The sequence below is a fragment of the Tenrec ecaudatus genome, chromosome 1 (genome assembly GCF_050624435.1).
Source record: "Tenrec ecaudatus isolate mTenEca1 chromosome 1, mTenEca1.hap1, whole genome shotgun sequence".
Lineage (NCBI taxonomy): Eukaryota > Metazoa > Chordata > Mammalia > Afrosoricida > Tenrecidae > Tenrec > Tenrec ecaudatus.
The window spans coordinates 97,196,845-97,209,456 of NC_134530.1; the positions used below are offsets into that span (position 1 = coordinate 97,196,845).

The 12,612-nt window shown below is 38.2% G+C and overlaps 1 pseudogene; it reads right to left on the reverse strand.

Moving 5' to 3' along the window:
- Positions 1-365: 365 nt before the first annotated feature.
- Positions 366-892, reverse strand: LOC142436266 (ferritin light chain-like; annotated as a pseudogene).
- Positions 893-12,612: the final 11,720 nt, after the last annotated feature.

Below are 12,612 nucleotides of genomic sequence, written 5' to 3' on the forward strand. Positions count from 1 at the left end.
ATCACAATCTGAGTTCCCCACAGATTCCCAAATAGCCATGTTGATGTGGTATAAATTAAAAAGTGCACAATTATTTGGAGGCAAGTTTAGATGGAAAGATTACCTGAGAATTGTATAGATCTAGATGAAGGAATGTCAAGAAATAGTAGCTTCATAATTTGATATATTCTTCTTCTTCTTTTTTTTTCTGCAAAAGGAAGCTTTATTGTTTCCATTTTGTCCCCAGCTTGGGGGAGGGCCTCCAGGGTGGTGGTGCTGCCGCTGGCTGGCTGGCTGGAGCTCGGACGGGTTCAGGCAGAGGGGCTAGGGCCGGCAGCGGGGAGGCAGAGGGCCCCTGGCTGCAGGTGGCTTGGCGCCGCAGGTTCCTAGTCTTCTTTGAGAGTGAGTCTCTGGAAGAGATACTCGCCCAGCCCCGCCTGGGGGCTGGCCAGCCTGCGGAGGTTGGTCAGATGGTTGCCCATCTTCTTGAGCAGTGCCACCTCCCTGTCCAGGAAGTGGTTCTCCAGAAAGTCACAGAGGTTGGGGTCAGCGTGAGTGGACCCCAAGGCATGCAGGTCCAGAAGGGCCTGGTTGAGTTTCTTCTCCAGGGCCAGTGCAGCCTCCATGGGGTCCAGGTTCTACCCTACTCATCTTGGGGCGGCTTCTGCACATCCTGGCAGAGGGCCCGGCCTCCGCGCTGGTTCTGCAGCTTCCAGAGACGCTCAGCCCCCTCGCGCTGCTCCTTCGCCGGCTCGCGGAAGAAGTGCCCCCGGCCTTCCAAGGCCACATCGTTGCGGTCGAAAAAGAAGCCTAGAGAGAGGCAGGTGAAAGAGGCCTGCAAGTGCAGGTTGACCAGACAGTTGACGCCGGCCTCCATGTCGGCGGAATAATTCTGGCGGATCTGAGAGTTCATGATGCGTTGATTTGGAGGTCACCACACGCCAAATAAAAGTGTTCGCTGGTCCCAAGAGGAGGGGATGGCCAAGAAGTTGATCCCCAAGTTACTTCCGGAAAGAAAACTGCTGCGTGGCGGAAGGTTGGAGGCAGGGATTCCCCGGATCTGTTCCGTTCAAACACTGTTGAAGCAAGACTCAGATACATGGGACCACGGGGCAAGCTTCGATATATTCTTAAATAAAAGTTTCTAATTTTTTTAAACAAATCTGTCTTGGAAGAAGTACAACAGAATTCTCCTTAGAGGCAAGAATCTCGAGACTTTGTTTCACATACTTTGGACATGTGGTCAGGAGAGCCCAGTCCCTTGAAAAGGACATCGAGCTTGGTGTAGTAGTGGGGCAGTGGAAAAGCGAGGGGGGGGGATTTTCAACAGATGCATTGGCACATTGTGTCTGCGGCGGCACGGATGGTCTCAAACATACACATAGTTGTAAGGATAGCACAGCACAGCAGTGTTCATTCTGTTGTGCACAGGATCTCTTTGCGTTGAAACTGACCGCATGGCACCTAAGGACAACAACAACAGTATGTTTCTATAGGACTACTTTTTCACTAATCCTAATAAATTCATAGTTCATTAATTTCCATACGTTAAGACTATACACTTTAGAAACAATTTTTCTGTAAGGAAACTTATTCAAAAATAGTTGAGATATGATTAAGAGATCCATAACAGATATAAATCTGACATGAACTTACCCAATGTAAGGAAAATAGAACTTTGTACTCATATCTATATGTTAAGAATTAAGGTTTCAAATGGACATTGGGTCTCGATTCAAGTACTCCCTCAACACAAGAACACTTTGTTCTAAAAATCCGGCATTCTGTGATGCTCACCTACTTGACACGATCACTGAAGAATAAATGGGTGCATAAGCAAATGTAGTGAAGAAAGCTGATGGTGCCCAGCGATTGAAAGATACAGCATCTGGTGTCTTAAGGGCTTGAAGATTAAAAAGGAGCCATCTAGCAGAGAAGAAACAAAGTCCTCATGGAAGAAGCACACCAGCCTGTGTTATCAAGAGGAGTCAAGGGGATCAGGTACTAGGCATCTAAGACCCAGAAACAAAATCATACCAAGGTGAATGTTGATGGTGCTGGCGGGGGGGTGGGGGGGTGGAGTGGAAACCCAATGCCCATTTCTAGACAATTGGACATCCTCCTGCAGTGGAGTCACAGGGGAGAAATGAGCCAGTCAGTGTGCAATATAGCACCAATGAAACACACAACTTTGCTCTGGTTCTTTGGTGCTTCCTTCCCCCCACTATCATGATCTCAAGTCTACCTTACAAACTGGATTATACCAGAACATGTACACTGCTACAGACAAGAACCCACAACACAGGGAATCCAGGATAGATAACCCCCCTAAGGCCAACAATGAGAGTAGAAATACCAGGAAGATTAGGGGAGGGGAGGGAGAGAAAGAGGGCATCGATCTCATAGATCAACCTATAACCCCGTCTCAGGGGGATGGACAATGGAAAAGTGGGTGAGGGATGACAGAGGACTATTTAAGATATGAAAATAATGAGGGTGGGCGGAGAAGGGTGGGGGACGAAATGGGGAGCTGATATCAGGGGTTCAAGTGGGAAGAGGAAGCTTTGAAAATGATCATGGCAGCATATGTGCACATGTGCTTGACACACTTGATGAATGCATGAATTTTGATAAGAGATTTAAGAGTCCCCAATAAAAGTATTTAATAAAAAACTCACCCTAAATAAATTTTTTGTATTTTAATAACTCTTGATCAAACGTCTTGCAAATGTTTCTAATTTTACCTTTATTTATAAACAGTAAATGAGTTCCCAACTCAGAGTTTTGCATTCTACAATGTACTTGAATTCACTTTCTTTCATTAATCTCCAATTTTGCATTAATAGGATATTTTATAGTTCCTGGTGTCAGCAATATTTTTATTAGATAAGAGTGAATCAAAGAAGATGGAGCTCATGGATTTTCTAGTTTGACAATAAAGATAGCTTTCTGTCTTTACAATAAAGCAACTAGTAAAATCCCTGAAATAAGATAGAGCTAAAAAAGTCCTTTTTTCCTCTACTACATTTGTTTGCTACATTATACTGTCAGCTATCTTTGAGGATCATTTAATGCTTTTTTAATTTAAAAAGTAAGCAAGTTCAATTAATTCATATTACAATTCAATGATATATGTATTACTACTTTTCTTCTGTATGAAGAAATATATTAAACCTAGAAAAAGTTAAATAACTTGAAATATCTTAGCAAGTAGCAGGAGCCTTACTTCAAAATTCTATAATCTTTCCTGAACACTTGTTTCAAGGCCTGTAATTTACTTTCAAGCATTTTAGCATATTTAATGTGATCACATGTAACATATCCAGTCATCTGAAATTTAGCTTTGAGGGTGCTTACCAGGACATTAGGAATTTAGAATCTAGAGGAGGTCAGATGAAATTATGACCAAAAGTTTCCATAAATCCTTTTGCTATCAATACCTTGACACTTTGTTAAGAGGCCCAGAGACTTAACCAAAAATGGCTTTTTAATGGTATGATTAGGGTATTAATGATCATAATTTATGGTTTAAAGGATCTTATTTCTGAAATTGAAGGTATTCCAGATGTATGATTGATCTGTAAGACATCCCTCAAACTCATTTGTTACCCACACCCCTCCAAAATGGCACCTGTGTTCTTGACTTTCCCATTGGTCCTTCTGTTTCCAGCTATTGACTTCTAAAGGACTTTGGATTATACTATATCAAGCAGGATTCTTCTTCTCGGGATTTTTATGTATTTTCATCAAAACGTTGTTAAGTATTTGGAACATGTAAAGGAGACTATATATACAAGAAACTCACTGCCATCAAGTCAAGCTGATCCCAACTCAGAGCACCTCTGTAGGACACAGTGGAACCACTCCCCCAGGGTTTTTGAAAGTGTAAATCTTTTACAGAACACATTGCCTCATCCTTCTCCCACAGAGAGTTGGTGAGAGCAAGTCACCATCCTTTCACATAGTAGCCCGACACTGAGCCTTCTAAAAGGAATTGGAGTTTAGAATGCTTCCAAGGCTGAAAGCATGTTGAGAAAAGCATTCTCTACAATGTTAAATGCTGTTGATGTAATACATGCCTGTGTATGAGGCTGACCACGAGGAACAATCTGTGACTTGTTTTCGTTATTACCTGGCAGCCTTGCTATGGAAAAAGGCAAACGCCCGCCACTAATGAATGACGCTGGTGATGCTATTGAGGAAGCGTGGAGTGCTAGCTGTAAAGTTGGGGGTTTAGACCCATTTCTCGTCCTCGAGAGAAAAACGAAGCTTTCTGCCCCATAAGGATTTAAACCCTCAGAAGCTCTGTATAGTGATCACCATGATAACTACGAATCAAATTAGACTCTCTAGAGGGGGTTTTCTGCTGTTATGGATGACCAATCTGCCTTAGGTCTGTTCTACATACCCTGTCAGCATTATGCAACATTTTCCCTGAACGTCCCTCTTTGAAACTTGACGTCATCTGTGAGTGACTGCTGACAACAGTTACTAGAGTATGAACTCCCTGGTGCCATAAAATCAGCTGAATGTGTGACTAAGCCTTGCAAATAGCTGTGTACACTAGAGATGACTTCCTTTGAAATGGTTCCTTGTTTATGGATTGAATTGTTGTTTTCTATGCCTATGCTTTGTCCTCTTTTTCTATCTTATGTTTATTATTTTAAAAATAAATTCATATGGATCGAGTTATGTTCCTCAAAAAGATATGTCGAATCCCAACCCCTATATTAATAAAGGGGCCTTCTTTAATAAAAGGTCCTTTAAGATGTGAGCTAGATTTACATGAAGTCATGTCAGTGTAGAATTAGTTCTAACCTTGTCTGAGTGGTGTCATTATAAACGAGGAAAAGATGGAGAAGCAGGTGAATGGACATGTGAAGATGGATCTATAAGCAAACAGACACCAAAGATTGCCAGGTGCCGCTGAAGTTCAGAGAGAGGCACAGAACAGTTCTTTCAGAGCGTTCAGCAGCAATCAACACAGCAAACCCTCCAATCTCCAGAACTGTGAGACAAAGCGTGTTTGTCCTTACATAGCATCTGATGTATATGGTATTTTGTTGCGGTCACCCTAGAAAACCAATACACACAGATTCCAAAGACACTCTGATCTTTCTAAACAGTCACATGAGAGATTCTTCTACATTTTCAAATAAAAATAATGCTATTTATAGGTAACAAGCACACAGAGAAAACACAATATTAAGACAAGTGGTAAGCAATTGTGCACAGCTCTTCTGTAGACAGATTTATGACTATATTTATATGTTACAAAAGACGATTCATTTGTAAAATAATAAACATATGATAGCAATAAGAAAACAAAGCAAGCCACATAAAACAACACAGAAATCACATGTTAAATGATTGAAATTATTCTTCCTCCTAACAGAAAACATGCCCCAAAAGTCTTCTACACTTTTTACACATTTAAGGAATGTTTTTTCTACACATTCCTTAAGTGTTATTGTGAAAATAAAATTCGACTGAAAATTAAGATACCTTGTTATTGAAATCAGTCATAGTAAGTAATCTACCTTCAACATTTTACCCTAGATGCTTTGATGTATCAATTTCCACCAATTCTTTTCAGGCATTACAAATTATTAGGGCTATTTTGCTCTTGAGCTTTAGTTGATAGTAGAAGACAATTAGCTAATTCTGCTGCCTTAGTCCATTTTTAATTATTTAGAGTGCTTTGTTTGTTTGCAATAAAATCTGTAAGAAAGGATTAGAAACTTTGACTTAGCTTTATGACCTTCAGAACTAATTACTGCTTCCCCAATTCCCAAGGGTTTTACTGGATCAGAGTGGATGGTGCAATCATAATGTGGCCAAAATTCAATCCAATTTACTTTTTCTTATTTTTCTCTCTTTGACTTTGTGACTTTCTAATTTTTTAATCTCCCGTGAAACCTGTTGGAATGGTCTTCCCATGTAAATTAGCAAAAACAAAATTGCCTTGACTTCCTTTCACCTGTAAGGCAATTCACACCCTTAAAATGATGTAGAAGTTTTTTGTACTTTCTTTTTTTAATCACCTTAACTTTCTGACACTTATTGCTTTTCCCCCTTAAGCCTCAATGAGGTACCATTTATGACCAGAAGTCTAATTACAGCAGTCACTTTTTCTGCAGAGAATTCTCCTCTCCAAAAGACAATTGTGTGGAAACTGACAAGCTTCCACGCAGGCAGTCATTGCAGTCCCTGGAGAGGCACGTCATGTTTGGGAAAGTAACAGCACGGGGAAAAAGAGGAAGACTCTCAAATGATGGACCGACATAGTGGCTACTTCAATGTGCTCAGAGAGAAAGAGAGATTGAGGAATCCCTGGTGGCATAGTGGGTTGTGTGTTGGGCTACCAACTGGTTAACAGTTCTAAAGTGCCAGTTGCTCTGCTGGAGTAAGATGATGTTTTCTTTTCCAGTGAAGAGTTCAAAACTCAAAATTCTACTTTCAATTAAGTTCTGACTTAGTGATCTTGGAGGATGGACTTGAAGGACCCTTGTGGGTTTCAAAGACTGTAAATCTTTATGGGGGTTGACAGCCTCATCCTTCTCCTTCAGAGAAACTGGGCATTTAAAGTGCAGACCTAGCAATTACCAGTCAAATGGCTAATCCACTACCCTACCAGCTACAGAGTTGCAATCTCAGGAAACTACAAGACAGTTCTACCGTGTTCTTTGTTGTCACCGTGAGGTGGAATCAGCACAGTGGCAGTGAGTTTAGTTTTGGTAACTCCGCAGGAGAGAGGAAGCCAAGACCTCTTGTACAAGATTACAGCCTTGGAAACTCTATAAGAGGTTACTATGAATTGGAAAAAACATTCAAGGGCAGCGGGTTAATCTATACAGAAAAATGGCTTACATTCAGGTCTTAACCTGAATTAACATGATGATTCAAATCGACCCAGTGGCACTGGGGAACAAAGCCACAGAGATCTGATTCTGCAAATATTATAGTAAAGACAATCCTCTGAAGACTTTCTGTTCTTCACCATGTAAGGTCTCCATGAATTGGACTTGACAACTAAGTAAGGTGATACTAGGAAATAGCATAAGCAAATATTTAGAACTAAAATCTTACCAAAGTAGCATTTAACATTAAAACACACACCAAAAGTCAATCATAGTTTTTGGGAAGATAACAGGAAAAATATATATGATGGCATAATAGTCATAAATATATGTGCCTTAATGCATAAATAAAACAGTAATACAGTGTCTTAATGCATAAATAAAACAATATGTAATATTGTTTATTTTATTTTTACATTATATTTATTTATGTATTTAATATATATTTACATCTTATATAACATAGTTTATATTTTTATATTTCATATAATGTATCATATCCATTTAATATATTTCTATTTATTATATATACTTATATATTTAATTATAGATTATATTTATGAATTTTATACATTATACATATTGTTTTATTTGTGCATTTTATTTGCATTTTATTTATACAAAACGTAGCACTGCTTAATGCATAAATAAAACAATATGTATGTAAATATTAAAAGAAAATTGCAAACATATACTGAAATAATTTAATAGAAAAAATTTAAGTAGAAGCATAAAGATTGTGGGATGCAATCAATACACCTGATGCAATAAGCATATATAGAATCTTAAAATCCTGGTCAATCTACAGAGACAGTAACTGGATTCTTGGTTCCTTGGGAGTGTGGTCGGGGAGGCTGGGGAGAATTCGAGCTCGTGACGATGAATGCCAGGATGAAGAAAGTGTTCTCAAATCGATCGTGGTGATGCCTGTATAACCCTGCCTAACATAACCTAACATTGAACTGTATGCTAATAAAACTGCTAAAGATGACATAAATGTCGTAAAAACTTCATATAAGAAATATTCATATTTTTATTTGGTACGTGTCTTCATTAAATTATTTGAAATTTGAAATATTTGGGGTATATCCTCTGATTAAAATCCATTCAAATTAAGGATAGTACAAGGGAGTCACTGTGAGTAGGAATATATTAGATGTGAATAGTTTTTTATATTTTTTATTTTTCTTTCTTTTTAAGAAGTCATTTAACAACCTTGGCAATTTAAAGGTACTGCCATATGCTTATTCAATGCACACATTCTATGATTTTTACAGAGCACACACCCACCTGTACATTTCCTATCACATTATGTGATATATTAGTGTGTGTGAGAGTTCTTTGTGTGGGCACATTACATGTAAAACATACCATAGTCATTTCAGTCCAGGGATGGTACAAGCAGTTCAGAACCCAACTACCAGCTATAACGTCAATGGTGTGAACCATCAGACAAGTCAGGCATTCTGCTTCTGAAGGGTGCAGCGTGGAAGGCCCAGGAGGCCGCTCTGCTCTTCACAGAAGAGGATGCCATGAACCCAGGCCGTGAATGTTCACATATGCTGAGACTGCTTCTTTCATCAATGTAACTTTTGGTTTCCAACCACTGATCTCTGGATCCACAGCTGGAGACAATAATCACTGTACCACCAGGACTCCTCGAAAACATATCTAAGACATAGCAAAAGTTCTTTGATTTTTAAAAAAGCTAAGAAATGAAAGAACTTGATATTTATCTTAATTAATGGTACATGTACAAAATAAATAATTTGGGAGGATGTAATTAGGAAGGAAAGTTGATACTTGAAAGTATATTCTGAAACATAAAATCTGGTACTATGGAAAGAAAGAACATACTTGACATAGTATGGATTTAGAAACTTTATAGTACAATAAATACTAGATCGATGTTTCCTAAAGTGGGTTATACCAAGCCCTGCTGGGGGAGTGCTGGAACAATCCAAGAGGGGTGCAAAAGCAATACCTTTACTTTATCTTAAGTTATGGGATATAGAACAAGGTTTTTTTAGTTACTGGAGGATTAAGGCAGTGACACAGTTTTCGTTTTTCTGAAAGTAAGTTTGGGAGCCTACACACTATATTCTTAAAATGGATCATCAGTGATTGATAGTCTTTATGATTATGCTTTCTGTTTTTTTTAATCTTCCAAGTTTCCATTACAGTGTTTACTTTTAAAAATCAAACTATTAACAGCAACTTCAAAAACAGTATGAATGGATCATTCCATAGGCAAAAGCTATCTGTTGTGTATTTGACTAAATGGGTCACTAGCTTGCAACTTCTAATACATAGGATTCTGGTACAAATTCAATTGTGTCCCTTCCAAAATCTCCTGTAAACTTAACTTGTATGCTTGTGGTTATAACCCCATTTAGGACTTGATTGGTGCTATGTTAACAAATCAATCTGATTTGAGATGTAAAAGAGATGAAACCAACCAGAAGAGAGACGCCTAGATAGGGGAGGAGAGAGGGCATGCCCTAAGAGCAGAACTCAGAGCAGACATTCAGAAGAGATTAGAAGCTTCCTTCACATCCAGCTGAAAGCTTTCCCAGAGCTAACACCCTGAATTCAGAATTCTAGCCTCCTAAATTATTGGAAAATATTTTGTTTGTTATAAACACTTATCTGAGATATTTCTACAATGAAAGCTCCAGATGAGTAAAATTGAATGGCATACCATTAGAACATGGTGCTGTTCTAACAGATATCTATCAGTTTGAAAATTGTGCAAAGTGTAGAGTCAGGAAGATTATAAGGTACACCTAATAGCAAAAGATTAGATTGTCTTGAACAGACTTAGAATTATGGAAGTCACAGACAATGCTGAGAAGAGCTCAGAATAAAGTGAGGAGACCTATAGAGCAAGACTCTATCATCTTAAGAATTCGTATGATGCCAACAATGCTGCTGCTCATGGGCGGGTCCAGTACTCTTCAGACAACAGGAGAAAATGATGAACATGCTGTTGAACAGTGGAAGAAAGGTGACCTTTATTAAGCAATGGCAGAGAACTTGGCTGAATTAATTCAAATGTTTGGTAGAAGGTGGAACTCCCAAATGATGAACTTGGATATTCAGAAGAGGGGATTTCTAAGTCAGGTTCTAAAGGGCTGAGTGGTTTTCCTCTCTCTTTATGGTAAAATGTGAGTGGAAAGAGACAGATTTAAAAATGAACTGTGTAAAATGAGAAAAGGAATTCAAAATATGGAGAAATTGTACAAATTAAGGATATTTGTTCAATTAAGGATATAGTTACACAGTCTTTGGTTAAACAAATTAGTCAATAGAAACTTGAATAGAATAGAATATTCTAACAGAAATCTAACAGTAGAAACTTGGTCCTTTTTTCACTTCTTTTACTCTAATCTCTCCCACTTACAACAAAAATGTAAACCATGTGCTTTATTCTACTATAATATTCTGGAACTAGATTAACTTCTATATTTCACTGGTTCATAAAAGAAGAGGAATTTTGCCCCATCTTCACAGGATAGAATATGACTAAAGTCTCAGCCATATTTGTTTTAGATAAATAAGAAAAATGAGTTACAGTTTGGGAGTTGATTTAAGATTTGGGGGTTATATGATGGAATGAATACATTTTGCAATGGGGGAATAGCATGATTTATTTGGGGGGGCATATCTTATAGGCTGAATTATGTCTCCAAAAAGTATATGTTGAATATTCTCACTTTTTATGCCTGTAGCTGTAATCCATTTGGGAATGAATTGTCTTTGCCATGTTAGTGGGAGAAGATTACTGCATTTTCACTCAAACAATACATTTTTTCACGTCACCATTTTTCTTTGTGTACTCTAACAGTTGTTCTTACAGGTTGGCGTCTTCCATTTGTCGTGTTTGTTTTTGGTTCAATAGCATTGATATGAAGTTTTCCTCTTGGGAGCTGTTGACCTAGAGGCTTGATTCCTAGCAGCAGATCGAAGCCGGCCTACAGTCACTTTTCTAAACCAGCCCCTCTCCTGGCAGAAGTCCTTTCTGGCTCAGAAATCTCTTTCTCTGAAACAGGAGCAATATCACTTTTTCTAGTGAGGAAACAAGGAGGGTAGTCCCCTAGCTTTGGACATGTATAGGACTGGCATGCCAAGCTGATGAAGCAGCCATATGCAGTCTACCCCACCATCAGGTAGCTGGTCACAATTCTCAGGCCTTTTGAATCTCCCACTGCACCCATGCTGCGGGACAAACAGCAGAACTGTGGGCACAGTGGGGGCCCACATTCCTTGTTGGAAGGAGATGGGTCTAATAGGCTGCTGTGTATCTCCAAGGGGATGAAGCAATGTGTTCTGGCATTTTAATCATTCTACTGCCCGGCTTCACACATAGCATGATCCATGCATGGCACTATGGACTTGGGTCTATAGGTGCAACAGTGCCTGTTTGGGGTGGAATTAGGCAGCATGTACCTGGGCACAGATTGACTACACAAAATTCCAGTGTCCTTAGTCCCAGTCTTCAATTGTTATTGCATAGCTTCAATTGTTTTATTTTCTTTTTAATTGAGCTAATTCCAAACTCAAACCATGACTCCTTCACAATGACTTTATATCTCTATTACACACATATAATTAAAATTGATCATTTTAGTGTACTGAATGAGGGTAAATGATGATTAAATTCAGTTCTGAAAATATGAAGAGACATGCATGATGTATGTGCATAGGCAGGCTATGCCAGAATTATTTCTTACATAGCCTTGTCATATTTGCTCAATATGTCTTTGCACATTATTTATGTGGGTGCATTATTTTTGAAAATATGGTAGTATACAGTGTGTCTTAAAGCAATCTATTTTTTCAGACTGGTCATGCAGTTTATTATCTTTTTGTTTTTTCAAAAATCAATCTCTTTGAGACTGTAAAAGAGATTAAACAAGCAAAAGGAAAAGTAGAACTGGAGGGGAGAGAGGTGCCACGTCCGTGATGATTGTCCAGGAGGAGATGTTCAGATGGGATCGTCCACCAGCAGGCAGAGAACATGTTCCCATAAAGTCAGCACCCTGAATTCGGATTTCTAGCCTTCTCAACTGAGGACACACATTTCTGATCATTAAAGCCACTTATTTGTGATATTTCTTTTATAGCAGCACTTGAAAACTACAATATTCACTGATATGACATTTTCAAATCTTAGCACAATGTCAGTAGGTGAGGTAAAATAAAATCAATAGTGTCATTGAAAAATAACCAGCCTCTTTTAAATTTTACTTTTTTCTTTAGCATATCTCTGGTATTTGTTGAATCTCAGTTTTCCTATTTCACATCAAGGACAGTTGATATTTCAAGGACATTTACTTCTAAAGAGAAACAAAATAAAACAGCATTATTCTAGAAAAAATAAATCCATAGAATGTAATTGCTGAAACAAGGATAGTTACATAAATAAAATTCATATAATTTTATTTATATATACAAAGAGTGAACCTAGTTATATTTTAACTTCTTTTGAGAGATTAGTAATTTATGGTGTACTCTGTGTATGTCATGTTTGATAATTTATTTCAAATACCCTTTCCTACTTCACATAAAAATAACCACACAAAAAAAGCAGAAATTGATATTCTGTTTCATTGCGGACAAATAGGGTTGGAGATATTGTTCACTTCACATGACTTTCACACCAACATCACTAATTTCTCTCATATATTTCAGAAAACAATGAGAATTTCAGGGTATATACAGTAACGTGATTTGAACATAAGGATGACCATACAAATATTCTTGAATCAGT